This window comes from Panthera onca, chromosome E2 (genome assembly GCF_046562875.1).
Source record: "Panthera onca isolate mPanOnc1 chromosome E2, mPanOnc1 haplotype 2, whole genome shotgun sequence".
Classification (NCBI taxonomy): Eukaryota; Metazoa; Chordata; class Mammalia; order Carnivora; family Felidae; genus Panthera; species Panthera onca.
The window spans coordinates 20,806,260-20,823,274 of record NC_138353.1 but is presented as its reverse complement, the minus strand read 5'-3'; the positions used below and the strand labels follow the sequence as shown (position 1 = coordinate 20,823,274).

Genomic DNA, 17,015 nt, shown 5'->3' with positions numbered 1-17,015 from the left:
ACGTGCTGATTCCGTTGCACCGGAGAGTCTTTTGTTCTATGCGTCCTTCAAACTTCAAACCAAACATCTCAAGAAGCCCTCGATCTTCTTTGGTCTTCCCTCATGACACTTTTTAGTTTGAATCATATGTTGGTGTCATCATCTGACTGTTGTTTATTTTGCCCATCGTTATAGCGCCAGCATCTAGCACAAAACCTAACTCATAGCCGACAATAAACATCTGTTAAATTAAGACACCAATTCCACGTTAAACGAGATTCAAACCCAATAGACCAATGCAGCCTTTTTCACTGGAGGCCGTCTTGCACAGGTAGTTTCCCTGCCTGGTGACTTAACAGATAATCCCAGGGCCTAGTACCTAACAGGCGCTCTGTAAATAGTACCTGAATTTATGTTTGCATCTTAAGCAGTTAGTACGTATTTCTGGTTTTGGGTTTTTTTCCTGTTAGACTGTGAGCTCCTTGAGAGAAGGAGCTCCCTCTTATCTAAACGCTAAGCAAGGGGCTGGGCAAATGTTGATTGAATGAAATCCTCAGGAAGCGTGAAGGTAAGCATCTGCCTACTGTGAGATGACCCTTGGTTTCTACTTCTTCCGGACAGTTAATATCACGGAGGCACACACGGTGCTAACACGGGGTCCAAGTGTGCTGATCAGTTCATATTGGGAAGCCTCTTCTTTCTTAGCAGAACTACCCTGGCCTTCACTCTGCCAAACTGACACGTTTTTCAGATCGGTCTCAGCTCCCACGGACGCTGCAGGACGGCCCCACCACAGGGCCAGGGAACTCAAATGCTCACTGGGCTGAGTGTGACAAGAGTGAGACGGCCCCATCCAAGGAGGCACCAAGGACTCACACAGGATACGGGTCCGGTGCGGCTAGATATTCGGATTTGTCAAAAGAATGCAAAACTGGGCTTATATGGGACTCTCTCCATTTTATATTTATCCTCAATGTTAAAAAAGAAAGAAAAAAAAAAGAAAAAGAAGACAAAAAAAGACATTGCGCTCTCCAGATAAAATAAGCCCACAGAAGAGCCAAGTTCATGGGCTTTGGCAAGCTCTGGGTTGGAAGTCAGAATAGGCAGCCTCTCTGATCTCGCTGGAAGACCAGCCAGAGCTCCAGGAATACCCATGTCTCAGTTTCCCCATCTGTCAAATGAGCCGATTGGGCCACATGTTCCAGCTGTCCTATCCCGGGTGTCCTTCTGAACCCCGCTCTTTCTCTCACCTCTGAACAAGTCATGTTCATTTGCGGTTTGAAGCCAGCAAGGAGAAAGGTATTTCGCCGGAATTTCCGTTTCTTTGAAGGGCTAATTACAAAAGACAGGGGGGAAACGGCACACCATGCTCCCTTTCACATCTCATTACATTTACTCAGCTTTATTACTAATTCTTTGTTCATATAATTTCCACCCCGGGATCTGCATTTTTGTCTAGTTACCCCAAGTCAGGAAACCTGCCTGAACGCAGGCGGCCCCGATCACCTCCTCCGGAGTTCGTGGATTTTCAAGCGATAAGATAAGCTTCCTGAGCAAAGTGCTTCTCCGAAGAGCATGCTGTCCAAGGACGAAGCTGCAACCGGCGGCAATCCAAAGGGCGGCTGGGGGACGTGCTCCCACGGTCACAGAGACCCCCTGCTTCCATCCGGGACCCACAGACGCCAACAGGAGGCCTGTCCTCTAGAAGGGCCTATACGAAGAGCGGGAGGAGACACACACTGCTGCCAGAATCATCCCACATCTGCTCTGGGCTGGCAGCTGACGTTTTCTCGTGGAAATGTCCAGCCTCCCCCGCAGATCTTCACCCGGGAAGCCGCACACGGGGACACGCCAGCCCCGGCCACCTGCACTCGGTAGCAAGCGAAACCAAGCCTGGGGTTCCGGAAACGCATCTCTAGTTACTTTGCACGAATTCAGGAAACAGGTCCCCAAAGAAGCAAGAGACGAAAAGTACAGGAAATGTGCACACATTCACCATGAAATACCAACCCAAAGGACAAACTCGGTAATCCCACCAATGATGTTCCGAACCCATGATGGCTAGCAGCCGACAAATACCCGCAGACCTCAATCCATTTTTATTGTATTCAGGCTGCAGGGTTGTATTTCCTGCCTCCCCTTAGCACCACACATACAGTGTACTTGAAAACAAAAATCTATAATATTGATCCCGCAATGTCACCACAATTATTCTTTTGAAACAGCCATTGAAAACAAATTACATCTGCACTGCCTTTTCATCCGCCCGCTGCAAGTGAGCAATGCTCACGGTGGCCTCCAGCACTGGGGCGTTAGCACTGTGTCACTGCCGACAGGACAGCCTAGGGAAAAGCGGTGGGGGAGGGGGCGGCCAGGACGAAAACCAGATCAAAGGGCCATTTTCGGAGGGCACAGGGCCTGCCCGGCCCAGCATCTAGGAGGCGTCCGGACCCGGTGCGGCTGCAAACGCGGTGAATCTGAAAAATCCTGGGTCTGCTGGTCGGGGCCCGGGACTCCTCCCGGCTCAGTAAACCAAACGCCGTCGTCGGACTGATTAAATTGACAGAGGTTTAACCAAGGCTTCATTTTCGGATACTCAGTTTAAAATCTAATGACAACAAGCATTATTTTGAAGCAACGTGGTCTCCACCCGATGGCACATAATTCTATTGACAAATGGAAGCATCCTTCCTGGAACAGCGGCCTTTAAAGCAGGAGAGAGGCGACGCCCCCCGTCCTTACACCCCCAAATCCCAACAGACACCGGGATGATCCACCCAAAAGGTGGAAGGGGGTGTCCTCCTTCCCAGCAAGCTGCACTCCAGGAGTCTCCAGAGACCCACAGCGTCCCCCGCCTTCGAGCCATATTGCTAAGGCCTGCTGCAGACATGGTGTCCTGGCCTCAAACGAGATCATGACCCCCTCCGAAACCTACCAGCCAGGTGCCCTGGGTACGTCTGCCATTGGGGGCCTGCCTGTTTGTTTTCAATTGTCATACTTGGAAAAATTCTCCCTGCGCAGTAATTAAATTCCATGCCACCGAGCGGTGGGCAAAGGGAAATTCTTTTGTTAAGGTTTGACCACACAAGTCACAGTGGTGGCTCTTGCAGGCGGGAAGTGATAACTTTGGAGCATTAAAAAAACCAATAGCCTTGTTGACACGGACATGGGAACCTAACCCCTGAAGCCTCCTGGTATGACGCATTGATTTTCCTGTCCGTGTACAGTTCTAAAGCCATCCATTCTGCATGGTCAGGACTCAAAGGGCCAGAGAGAGGAAAAAAATCTGTTCTCTCTGCTGTACCTCCAGGCAAAGTTGAGAAATAAATTCTACGTTTTGAGAGATGATTTGTTCAAGCCATGTTTAAGAGAATATGATTGCATTAAAAAGGGAAAAAATATTTTGTTGCCCTGACCCTCACAACCTGTAGCCACTGACCCTCATGCAAAATCTTGACATCACAGACCCGGCCTAGAAGGGTACGGAGAGCGAGGGGGGTGTGGAGAGCCTCGGAAATTGGGGAGCCTATTTATTATCGTCCAAATGATATCGCCGAGCTGTCGGAAAACCGCTCACATAATCCTGTTCTGTCCACCTATCGTTCTTCGGGTCCTTCTGCCACTATTATTTTGCAAGATCTGTCATTCTTCCCCGTTGGAGGGCCCCTCGTGATATTACTATGCTCCTGCTTGCTTTCTGATCCTCCTTCTTCCGCAGATGGAACAGGCCAGGCTGACCCACTCTTCAGGGTCTGCCTGAGAGCGGTCCCCAGCCACACACCTCGCCCCGTCCCCGTGTGCGGTGGGGCTGCTGGCAGCCGGGCAGCAAAGGGCGCCCCCACCAGCCTCCCATCTCCTCCTCCCGTGCACCCCGGGGTCCTCATTCAAAAATGCCTCCGTGTCACCAAAACGCCTCCCCGTTCTTGCCCGTGACAGGGGGTGGTATACTCTGGGTGATGGAGAGAGAGGCCAGGCTCCGGGGAGATTTGCTGAGACACTGCAGGGGACTCCGTGTGCAGCCGGTCTCACACGTTCAGTACTTTTTTGAGTGTTTAGCTATTTCAGTTCCAAATAAAGCAAGCCTCGGTGCCGGTCAGGAGGCAGAGCTCATAGAAGTGGAAGACGAGTGTTCGAGCTGCAAATTTGCAGTGCTATTCTGCAAAGCATTACATACATCATTTCCTGGTGCAGAGGAATATTGAGCTATTTCAGTGAAGCCAAAAAGGAAAGACCGAAATCGTGTAATTTCCCTGACCTAGACAGAACTACGGACTGAATACAGAAATAGAAAATGCTAAAGTGAATGTTCTTACAAGGTTTGTCTATATAAACATAGACTCCACATATCCCAAGTGTATGCAATGTGAACTCAATCTCAGCATGCACGCACACCACTGAAAGTCATAAACCCAGTCACACAAAACATCCCTACCGGATGATTCCGTCTTGCCAGACCTATAGAAGTATTCTTAAATTAGGTTGGTGTGAATGTGTGCGTATATTTATTATTAAAATACTTACTGTTCTGCCTTTTGAAGTAGATGGACAAATGATTTAGGAGTGGGAATAGACTAGAAACAAAATTAATGCAAATAATGTGTTGATTTTTTTTTAGCTTGATTAGCCAAGCCAATGGAAAATTCTAGAAAACGTATACAATTATTTTAACTGTCACAGGCTGGCAATTGTAATTGACATGATTTGTACGAGATGCAGTGTAATAACTGAATATATTAAAAAAAAATCTCATGCCTTGATTACCAGGAGAACATTACTAGTGCCACAATATTATTAACAACACAATTATCGTGGCATCCCTAGGATACGCTCTTAGCACTTCAATGCATTAGTGAACCTTTGCTAACGAAGAAAAAATTAAAGTACAGCAAATTTCAAAGCACCAGTTGTACCCAATATCATTAAAAATTTATAAAACTTCCCCTGAACATGACAAGTGTTTGGTTTAAATGAAGATCAGCCACAAGGAGAAAGCAGAAACCTTGTTACCCTTTGTCTCCTTCCCTACCCTATCTCTCTGCCTCTCTCTTTCTCACAGACCTCCCCCAACCGGCACCACCTCAATCCAGCTGAAATATGTAACCATTACAGAGTGACAGCTTGACACACAATGACCCGTCAGAACATTCATCTCTCAATGTTTTATTTTAGTGAGGGGCCAAACTGCAGAAAAAATAAGCAAGTTGTTTCAAGGCTTGGAAGGAGATCAAACATTTCTGGCATCCCCACTTACCAGACCTTTGATTTACAATGGGCTTGTCAGAGCCCGATTAGACAGTGTGTGGTTAAAAACCTACAGAGGCTCCTCTGTGCCCCAGCCCAGCGCCATGTCCCCCACAGAGAGCATCCCTTTGTTCCCGGAACCAGCCAGCCAGGCTTAGGCACAGAACTTTGCACCCTTGCAAGAGGGCCGGGCAGCACGCGTGAAAGCCAGTCTCGCTGCAATTAAATCCCTTTCCCCAAGGGGAAGAGGAAGAGAGAGAGCAAAGAAGGGAATGGAGAGAGAGGGTGCCGCCCGAACTCCTTCTGCCATTTTCTCTCTACCTCTCCCTTCCGAGTCAAAAGTCATCATCTTCCTCCAGGAGAAAACATACCCAGAGATTGCTACCACCAGTGAGCTTTCTCAACCTTATTCAAATGGAAACACTCAGCTTAAAAGAAAGAAAAAAAAAATGAGTTGGACCAAAAGTGCAGGTGTTTAAAATATGTTCGCGGTATTACGATTTTTGCTAGTAATTACAACTATGAAAATGGCTGGAAATATATTGTTTCAATTTGTATGGAGAACAATTGCAGAGAGAGAGAGAGAGAGAGAGAGAGAGAGGCATGATCTGTGCCTGGCATTGGAACGTGTAATTCCTTAACCCTATATGGCAGCACAGGGCTCGCTGGAGCAAATTATGAATACATGTGTTTGGAGAGCTTGAGTAGTAAATTTGGGTTTTGTGCATCCGTAACAATGCAATCTGACATGTGTGATTTATGGAATATTAAGTTAATACAGTATTATGAAATTAGCTTAATGTACTAAAGCTGTAATTTTAAAGTGAAAAACAATGCAGCCAGACGTAAACAATATCAACATTAGCATTTTGTGAAAGCTGAAACCAATTCACTCAAAACGTGTCTGGAGAGTCATAGATTCACCTCACCTAGACAGGCCCAAGTCTCAGGAAAGTTTCAGACCCCAGGACAACGTCCCGAGCTCCGTGGGCCAAGCCGCTCAGTCTCAACCCAAAGCAGGGTGTGCCGGCCACAGGGCCCAAACCAGGGAGCCTGCACCACCACACCTCTGGGAAAATAGCCAGAAATTACCCCGAGCTCTTCAGAACAGAGGCAGGGCAAAGTCAAGGGCCTCACTCTGCAACGCCCTGGAAACAAACTCAGGAGAGAGAGGGCTGGGGTGTGAGACACCATCCCAGAAACCCGGGGGTCCAGAACCTGGAGTGAACGAGTGTGTGAGGCCAAGGAGATCTTATGGACTAAAAAGGGCAGATCTAGAAGCTCAGTTCTTCAGCTCCTTGGAGGAGCAGCCTACTTGTGACATGAAGGGGAGTCCAAAACCTTGGGGTTACATCAGCATAAGCCATCCCCAAGCCAGCCCAGGACTCACGGGACGTGGGGGCTGAGCGAGTGGTGAAGGTTTCCTTCCCTAACTCTGGGCTGGGTGGACCGACTACGGCCTGATGAGCGTCCCCACTGGTTCCTGAACCTCTCCTGTTTACCTTTGCACTCTCCCGGGGCTAAGGACCAACTGAGATTTAGCAGGAATGGAGACTGGGGAACCGTGGCTCCTCACCAGACAGATGTCTGAAGTGCCAGGTTTCGAGATGGCGGGGAGAAAGAAACCCCTTAGAGAAGTTTACCATGGCTTTCTTAGCTTCCCATTGAGATGGCTGGAAACGTCATGAGCATAAGTGAATGGAAATGTCTGGAGCCCAGACAGGGCCCTTTGGGGCATTTTGCTTCCTTGGTCCAAGTGTCCTGCCTCTTGGTGAGCGTCAGGGTGGTAACCCAAACATAGATGTCCTCAAGCCTCGTGGAACTAGAATTAAGGCACTGAATCTGGGTTCACCGGGGCTTAAAAGGCATGCATGTCCCAGTTTACTTAGAGTTCCAAGATTTGGGATTAAAGATAAGCCTGAACATCCTCCAGGGGTGGAGAACCACACATGTTGGTTCCGCCATTTTGATGAATACCAAACCTATCTGGTAAAGGACCAGATGCCAGGGACCACGCCCAGTCCACAGACAATAGGAGCCAACTCTGATTAAATGCCCCATGAACTTTCTTGAAAGAGATCAGTCACCGAACCCCACTTTGGAGAGACCCGGTGTATACACATGTTTAAACACTGACACGAGGGTAAACATATATACACTGGGTTTCTTAATGGCATTTTCCTTCTAAAATTCCCGACATGTGGCTTAACGTGGTAATCGGGATTATTTCATTTATCAACATGTCACAGTGTCTTCCTATACCCGTAGTAAAAATAAAAGCATTCTACTTAAAAGAAATGAAAAGTATATGTCCAAGATAGAGAATAAACAGTTGCCAGAGTTCACACTGGGGCAGATCAACTCTCAAGTCTTGCAGAGAGGTTTTGTGCCTCCTCTGTCTTGCAAAGGCATCTGGCTGTTTTCTCTTGGTTTGTTGGCTTTTATTTTTAAGATGCCCTACATTTGTTACGGGAGCCAGGGAGGCAAGAACTGAAAGCCAATACTAATGTTTTAATTCCATCAGATACGTTTCAATTCCCATTTTGCATTTTGCATTAGGAACCTAGACTCAGACAATCCTTCACAGCACCGTGGCTTGCGGTCGGGCACAGGGGCTTCACCTAACCTGACAAATGCTTATGCTTCACAGCACGAGGACAAACGGGGCTCGGAGTCAGGAACCCGCTCGCTGCTCTCTCTCCCTGCAAAGGGCAAACATATTGTCTGGTTACAATGTGTTTATAGAGAGAGGCCACCACACGTCTTACTCCTAATGTGAGTGCCTTTGGAGGCTCCTTTTTGTGTTTCTCCTCCAAAATTCTTAATCTCCGGAATCACGTAACCCTCCCCAAGAAAGCAAGGGGCTCTATCCCAACCTCAGAGCCAAGCAACCCAGCCCTTCTTCCCGACTCCCCATCTCCATAAGCACACTCACTCGGCTCCAGCGAGGGACCGTCTCTCTCCCCTCAGAGGACGGGAGTGACAAGGCAGGCAGCTTGCTCGATTCTGAAAGATGAACATGTTTCAAATGAACAATTAAAATTAGTATACATCTGCTCCCGCCTCAAACTTTGTTGCTTTTTGGTCACCGCTTTAAAGCGGGCAAAGTCCATTTTCGTCACCTCTGATTATTTCTGCATCACGTGTCGATATATTTTAACTGGAAGAAAGAGAAGAGTAGCGGCAAACCCTGGCACAAAGGGTCAGACTTAAAGGTTTGCTAAATTCAAAGTCACGCAACTTAAAAAAAAAAAAAAGAAAATCACACAAATAAACAATGAAAACTGCACACAGCGTACAAAAGTATGCACGCAATTGTGTGTGTGTGTGTGTGTGTGTGTGTGTGTGTGTGTGTAAAACAGATAGGCTTCCTGAATGCTTCTTATTCTAATAACACTTTAAAAAAAAAAATGAGATTAGGAGCGCCTGAGTGGCTCAGTTGGTTGAATGTCCGACTTCAGCTCAGGTCATGACCTCGTGGTTTGTGAGTTCGAACCCTGCATCGGGCTCTGAGCTGACAGCTCGGAGCCTGGAGCCTGCTTCGGGTTCTGTGTCTCCCTCTCTCTCTCTGTCCCTCCCCAGCACATGCTCTCTCTCTCTCTCTCTTCCTCAAAGACAAATAAATAAACTTAAAATAAATAAATAAGATCAGAATATATGCCTTGAGTTCTAAAAAGCAGTCTCTCAGTGAACTTTTTCAAAACCAGTCCTCACCTTCCAACTTCCGTCACACAGCATCCTTGCTAATCTCGCCGGAGGTTAATAATTCAGCCCCAGAGCTGTCAGCCATATAGGAGAAAATTCTTTCTTACAATCTGTCCCTCAATCACAAGCAACGGGACTATATGGGTTGACCTGTGCTATGATAGTGGTGGCTCGGAGGGGAGAAGCAACGGGAAGAAAAATGGTCTAAACAGGCTAACCATCCCCAGACCCGGGCTGTGGGCTCTTTGTAGCCAGCAGGTGCGTGGACCCCATTCTCGCCCCCACTTAGCAAATTATGTATAAACAAATTAACTTCCTGGGCTGGTTCCCTCTGAATTACTCCCTGGTCTCGGCGTGGTTTTCCATCAGGACAAACCTTTTCCTTTCCCTTATGCACCAGCAAACATACTGATACAATTTAAAGGTCATGTTCTTTTCAAACTGACAGAGCCCTCCAAAGTTTTGACGAGAGGCCCTCCAAGCCTCACACCCCTACAGGCGGAAAGGAATTAAGTAAAGCATCACTTGGTGGAAGCTCAATCATGTGAACTGATTAGAAAATGCATCCGGGGAGGGGGCCTCCGCAAGGTGACGGCAGCTCATCTCGAAAGGAGATGTCACATGGCGAGGCAGAGAGCCCCCGACACCGGGCTGGGGGAGCCACGTGAGGGTCAATGAAGATATAATGACCTCCCCGCAAAAAGCCTCTTCTTTCCCAAATCCCCAACGAACACCACCTCATCGGCCTCACCTTTTTATTCGGTCAAACTTTACCCCAAACCCGAGACTGAATTAACGGCTTCGTGTCTTAACCTCCAAAGGACATTTGCTTGATAACTGAAGAATCGCCAGGAGTATGGATTCTGCATACATGTGCATTGTGTGTAGACATTGATATGTTTATTTGCAGTTGTGTTTGTGTTATCAGGGGACAGGCAGTTTGTGATTTTTTTTTTCTTTTTTATCTGTCCCTGGAATAAAAAAAAAAAACCTGGCACTGTGTCGTTGATGTTATCAGCAGACTCCGTGCCCTGGGAATCTAACCAATGGTGTTGCACTCTCTTCTGGTGTTACTATTTTTGTTACTGTTATTATTATTTGACATTTTTGCTTTGATGACTTTTTTCTTCAACCGAAACCTGCCAAGGATCACTGAGACATAACTGTGCTTGATGGTCAAAGAGGTTCCTAACGCTCTCTGTCCTAACCTGTGTGGCATGGTGACATCATCCTCCTATCATGGAGACTGGGGACCTTGAGCGAGGACTTGGATTTCTTGCACACCCCCTAACCCAAGGTGGCCTCCCCTCCAAGGTCTCTCCCTCTGGATTCTTCTGAGGGTCTCTGTGTAACTCCAGGCTTTATCTTTAGGGGGAAAGACCAGCCCACCTCCAAACACCCACCGAGAACTGAAATAATTTATCCCAGAGGAAAAAGAAAATGGTTTTGTTGTGATTGCACACACATCCTCAAAGTCAGCCCCGAGCTTGTTAGATTTTTACTGGAATGACTTTCCTTTCGAAGTTTCCCTCCTGGTTTAATTGATGCACATAAATGCACAGCCTTGGCTGCCCGTCATGGAAGGCTGGGGCTGGAATCCTGGAATCCAGTCATCAAATAGGTTTTCCTTGTCACTGTTCCCTTGACTTCATACCGCTTGTCTTTCCAAAATGAAGCGCCCCCTTCCCTCTCTCCGCCACAGACAGGAGCTGCCCCAACCCTTGCCCACTTCCTTCAGCTGCCCATGCCTCCCTTACCAGACCTGCCCTCCCGGTCTCCTTCCTACTGATGCCCCTCAGCCGTCACAGCCTGAGACATGTGTGCTGTGGGTCCAGAGCCACCCTGCAGGACACAAGGAAGACTTCCCAGAGCAGGTGGTGGTTAAATTCAATCTCGGATGAAGGCGTGCATTATTAGCAGCACAGTCACTGTGGACCGCTTGTTCAGAAAACGTAAGAAAAAAAGCACTGAGGTTCTCATGAAAACTATACTCCATGTTCTTACAATCTGGCCATCCGAACATTGCCTATCATACCTTCACTCGGTCTTATTTGGGGGCGGGGGAATGGGGCGGAGAGGGTAGCCAATTAAAGTGAACCAAATAATCAATCAGCATCCATTAATCAACCTTTATAACCAAGCACTCGCAGCTATTGGCTGGAGATGCAAACAGAAAATATCTTTCCGCTCCCTAGGAGTTCAGTGAGAGCAAGACACATTAACTGCCCGGCCTTTCTGGAAGTCCTGCGGGTTAACAGAAACTGATACTAAGCACCCGAGGGTCAGAGCAAAGGCAGCAAAGATTGGTGCCCCCATATCTTCATTTGGTCTCATTCCTAAATGCCCATGTCCCGTTGCCACACTAGTAACCGACGCAGAAAACGATCGTGAAATACGCTGGGAACGACGCAGTCGGGCCTCAGACCCGAGGACCCTTGTCCTCGTGAGAAGGGCTTCAGCTCAAAGAGGATCAAGGTGTTTCATACCCGTGGGCTCTTCTGCGTCCTTGCTAAATCTGTCTTCCTCCATTTCTGGAGGGAACTTCAAAATCTGCATGGCTCCTCACATTTGCCAGGAAGGGAAGGAATCCAAGACCTTGAAATAGCGGAGGCTCTCTCCCTCATTTAAAACTTTCGTTCCTGGAAGAAGTTTAAGGATGTTGTATAAATGTTTTAAATACGTGATGCAGAGGCATAGCCTGCTCCCTTCTCCTCTGGGGAGTCCGTCCTGTTCTCTGCAGACATCAGGCCTGTGGGTCAAGCAGGGCCAGTCATGGCACCCTTGCTCCCGTGCCCAAGACAGGGCTGTCTGTCAACTAGAATGGGTGGAGGGGTGGACACAGGTCAGCGTGCCCCAGAGATGGGGGGGGGGCACAGGTCAGCGTGCCCCAGAGATTGGGGGGGGACACAGGTCAGCGTGCCCCAGAGAATAGGGGGGGACACAGGTCAGCTTGCCCCAGAGAATAGGGAGGGACACAGGTCAGCTTGCCCCAGAGAATGGGGGGGGGGACACAGGTCAGCTTGCCCCAGAGAATAAGGGGGGACACAGGTCAGCTTGCCCCAGAGAATAGGGGGGGACACAGGTCAGCTTGCCCCAGAGGGACCTTACAGACAACAAACACAGGCTACAAGGGTTTTATATTTTCAACCTTGTACTACTCTTTTACCGTCAACAACCATGTTTGAGAATACTTCTCTTTTTTTTTTAATTGTTTTTAATGTTTATTTTTGAGAGAGAGAGAGAGAGAGAGACAGACTGTGAGCGGGGGAGGGGCAAAGAGAGGGGGAGACACAGAATCCGAAGCAGGCTCCAGGCTCTGAGCAGTCAGCACACAGCCCGACGCAGGGCTCAAACTCATAAACTGTGAGATCATGACCTGAGCTGAAGTCTGACATTTAACCGACTGAGCCACCCGGGTGCCCTGAGAATACTTTTCATGGAACTTCTGTTTGGCTGTTTTATGGCACCGTGCTTCGGGTGAGCCCGGACGAAGCGTTTGAGGGAAAATGTTCTCCGCTGTGTCCACGTGAAACAAGGACACCGTCACCAGACCCTCTTGGTTCAGCCGGTTCGTCTGACCAACGATGGCAGCCCCCACTCCTCCGTGCCTCACGGCGCAAGGGCTGTTTCAGCCAAGAAGAAAGACCTCGCGGGGTCGCCCTGGCCTTGGAAGTGGCTTCACTGAGCAGGTCCCACCGATGCGTCCGTACCTTGCAAGGCTGCTGGCTCGGGTCTGACCCTCGGCGCGGCAAAGTGCTGCGTGCTATTTATCTCACCCCCAGAGTCTGAGCACAAGTCCCCACGGTGCGTGTCTGGGGTCGGCCGGGATGGCCCATCCGAAACCCATGGTTCTGGTGCTTCGGGTTAGACCCTGCCTGTTCCCTCAAGGATAGAGCATCACTGAACTGGATGATGTTTTCGTCTCCTGTGCCAAAGCAATAAAAGCCACTGGCCTGGGCTGTGTATCCTGCCTGTGCCGCTAACAAGACATGTTCCTTTCTGTTCGTGGCAAGTAGTGTAAGTTTCTGTCTTATGTCACAATCCCTGACAAGTGTTCCAGCACAAAAACAGTATCTTGGCACCAGGAAAATGACCCTCACTTTAAAAGATGAAACTTTCAAGGACACCAAAAGGGTAAGAGCCGCGGGAGAAAAGCCAGCCCCTCCCATGCCCGAAGACCACCCTACAAATCACGTCGGACTTGTTCCGCTCTTATCCAACTCCCCGGGGTTCACACCAACCAGGGACGGTGTTTGGCAATTCCACACACGCTGAGGCCACAGCAAACTGATTGGAAAGCCAGACCGGGGACAACCTCTTTCCTTCTTCCACTTTTTATACTTCGTTTAATTCTGTTTTACTTCTGGGTCTTCAAGAAGAATGAATTCTCCAGGCCCCCGGGTGGCTTTGTTGGTTAAGCGTCCGACTCCTGGTTTCATGACTCAGGTCGTGATTTCACAGTTCATGAGTTTGAGCCCCGACTTGGGCTCTGTGCCCACAGCACAGAGCCTGCTTAGGATTCTCTCCTCCTCTCTCTGCCACTCCCCTGCTCATGCTCACTCTCTCTCTCTCTCTTTCTCTCAAAATAAATAAATAAACTTAAAAAAAAAAATAAAGAATGAATTCTCGGTGCAGGGTATCACTTCTCAGTTTGGAGCAAAGAAGCCTTATGCCTCTGAAGTACCTTTCAGAGACAGCATTTCTGATGGGGGAAAAAATACAATGGCTTTGAACTTCATCACATGGCCAACTTCCTTTTAAAAACACAACACAGGCTTGTTTAATAAACATGGCATCTATGAGCATAATATCTCAAAGAGGCACAGGGACGCCTGGCTGGCTCAGTCGGTAGAGTGTGCCACTCTTGACCTTGGGGTTGTGAGTTCGAGCCCCACGTTGTAGAGAGATTACCTGAAATTAAAATCTCTACAAAAAGTATCTTGAAGAGGCACAGTAAGAAAAAGTCACGTTAACTGAAAACTAGGGCTTATTTGTGTGTCGGAGCCCTGCATGTTACAGGGTGCTGGTGACCACCAGTCTGGAATCCACAACTATTTTACCAACGGAATCCAAGGAGAAGCCAAAGCTGAGCCTAGAAGGTTTTGTCCAGGCAACACCAACAACTCCAGCACTGGACCTTGCAGCCCCCTGAGTGTGGGCGGCTGAACGTGAGACCCTCACACCTCACTATCGCGCCCCTCAGTCTCCCTGACGGAGCTCAGCCTCTGAGCCTAGAAGGCGAACGCAAGTTTGAAAGTCAAAGTCTCTTTTGCAGAAGAACCAGCACTCTGAGCTAAAGTTCCAATTCAGTGCGCTGAGTCTTAGTGACATTGTGCGTTGACAGGATGAGTGGTCGTGAGTATCCCTGCTTTCAAAATTACCCACAACCCTTTGAGTTCAGATCAGAACACGGTTTGCTCTGTCTGGGCAGGAGCCAAGTTAGATCAAGTTCAAGGCTCCTCTGAGGAGACTCAGGGCGTGCAGGTAGCCTTGTTTGAGAGGCCATGCCGGGTCACCCAGCCACACCCACTGAGCAGGAGCCCCGGTGCCCACCCAGCACACCATCCTCGTTTCCCTGTGACACCTACTCAGGGCACACGGCCTACTCCACCAGCCACGCCCAGAGCACGCCTGCCCCCCAGGTCTCTCGTACCCAGAGCCAGACAGAGCAGGGCACACAAGGCTGTCACAAGTGCATTCCACGACCTAAAGTCCCAGATCCCCAGGGAAATGTGTTCCTGCCTTCCCTCTCTTGTTCCAGGACCCTCGCCAGTTACACACTCCCACCCGGGACAGCTTGAGCCCCAGGCCGGGGTATAATGGAGCCCTCGCCACTCTGTTCCCGCAGGGAGTCTCCCACCACCAGCAGAGCCAACTTCCGGCCCGGCACAGGCTCCAAGCCTTTTATAAACTGAAAATGAATGAGGCTCCCTTAAATAAGGGAAATAGGTGAGGGGATTCCAACTGCCCCTTCCCTGAAGAGCTTGAGCCCGGGAAGGGGGGGGGGGTCACTATGACAGTCCAGGCATTCAACAGGCTTCCCTCAAGAGGGAGGGGGAGAGAAACCTGCCCGAACGACCATCCCCAGGAATCCTGGAAAAGGGAGAAAGGAGGATGTGCTTGGGCAAAGAACATTCCCGAAGGGTGGCAGACATGAAGACGGGGAAGGGGGCAGAGCAAGGAGACAGGTGTATGTATGTCTGTGTCTTTCAACCAGGCAGTTCAATCTCAGGTTATTTTATTTGACAAATAAAACCAAACTGCATATTTATGGACTAATGATGTGAGATATGGCTCTTTTATTCATAGCCACTGCTGTTTAAAGACCAACTGTAAATATTCCTAAGACTTTTTGCAACTTGGTGTGGCACAGGTAGGCGGCCCTGAGCACAGCCTTGAGGCTCTGTTGATGATGGCACTGCCTCAAGGTCAAGGTCACAGTTTTATCACCTTTAGCAAAGTTGACTGCTGAGAGAGAACATCTCCTCTCAAAAAAAGTCACTCACTGCCAGGTTCGGTGCTGGGCTTGGGGTTTCAGAGCCTGCTGGAGCATGCTGGTCCCTGGTCCTGATGCTCGGCCATCACAAGGAGTCGGTGGCTGGGGCAGAGGGAGGCTGTGGCAAGATCATTCCACGCCAGAGCCGAAACATCTCCCCACTCCCCACCCCTTGCCATCACGCATGAGGGAAGTTTGTTAGCTCTCGGCCCAAAATGAGTTAAGGATATATGGTTGCAATCATCATGCCTTCTCTGCCATCTGACTGAACCACATCTGACTCCAAAAAGTAGGAGCAAGGGAAAGAGGCCGGGTCACCCAAGGAGGAGAAGACAGTCCTCTCTGTCTCTCCAGGGGCAGAGTGAGGATCCCCACTGGTTCGTGTATCCCACCCACAGTACATATTGCTGGTGGGTGGGAGCGGGCCGAGGAGAAGAGTGACCCCGGAATTGAGCAGAGACGGTGCGGGTACCGGGGAGACACCTGCCATCAGACCTCAGGGGGCCCAGTGTGCTCTCTCCCGGGTCCCACCAGGTCTGGACGGTCGGAGCAGACCACGGGCTCAGGTGGCTGAGCCTGTCCACAGCGAGGGCATTAGAGGTGGGGAGGGGGGCCCACAAGGGAAGCCGCAGCCGGACCCCGTCTCAGGAGGGCCCCCTGAGTAAATGGAGTGACTATCACAGAAACACCACCTCCCGCGGGCCCCTGGGGGACATCTCCCAGCTTAGAGATGACCCAGAGCAGCCGTCACTCAAACAGAACCTCCACCTTGCAGAAAGCCCACCACAGGCCAAGGGCCTGCTCGGGGTGCCCGGATCCCGGGGTCGGCGCGGACACAGGGCTCTTATCTGCACTTATCTGCAAGAAGTTGTCCCCAGCAGCAACTCCTGCTCACGGACGAGTGAATTCCTGATTGCCCGTGGTAAGAAAGACACACCTTCCCATAGGCTGTTTAGTGACAGCTCTGGATCCCGTGCGGGACGGGGCACATCTCGGAAAAGTTCGATTCCAGTGGGTGGAGAAGAGGAGACTTTCCCAGGGAGGGAGCAGCACAAGAAAGTCACAGGCGTGAGAGGCTAACAACGCAACCCGACCGTTGTTCCAGGTGCAGGGCCTTGTGCCACCCGGTTAGGCCTGCCTATCTGACTCCTCTCCAACCACCGCGGATGCGTTCTCTCAGCTTCCATCACACCAGCTGCTCTGACCCCAGGGCCTTTGCCTGTGACTTGCCCCGCGTCAGGAATGCTCTTTTGTTAGGCCTTCCCTTGGCTGGCTTTCAGATCCCGAAAGCCTAAATAAAGCCGCCAGTCATATCCACCTGCGGTATTTTCTTTTCAGAGAGCACTTCCCGCTCTCTGAAATGGGCTTCTTTGTCTGTCTATTGGTTCCTCTCCTGCTCCCCCAAAGTCTACAACCTCCACGAACGCAGGCATCTTGTGTGTTTTGTCCACCATCTTCAGAGACGAGGACAATGTCAGCTGACGGTAAAACCTTCACAGCTAAGGAATATTTGGTGAGTGAGGGGAAGGCACAGTCTGGCCTCTCTGGGGTCTGGGCGCCCATCAGCGGAACCTGTGGCTGTCCATCCTTCTTC

At 49.7% G+C, this 17,015-nt stretch overlaps 1 long non-coding RNA gene across 2 annotated transcripts in view; it reads right to left on the bottom strand.

Annotated features, from left to right (window-relative positions):
• Positions 1 to 1,419: 1,419 nt before the first annotated feature.
• LOC132690451 (uncharacterized) overlaps positions 1,420 to 17,015 on the bottom strand; it is an 84,926-nt gene continuing 69,330 nt past the window's right edge. For both annotated transcript variants that reach the window (XR_009615408.3, XR_009615406.3), the window contains 2 exons: positions 8,156 to 8,226; positions 1,420 to 7,922 (listed from right to left, as the gene is read on the bottom strand). This is a non-coding gene — a long non-coding RNA (uncharacterized LOC132690451). The remainder of the gene's footprint in view (positions 7,923 to 8,155; positions 8,227 to 17,015) is intronic.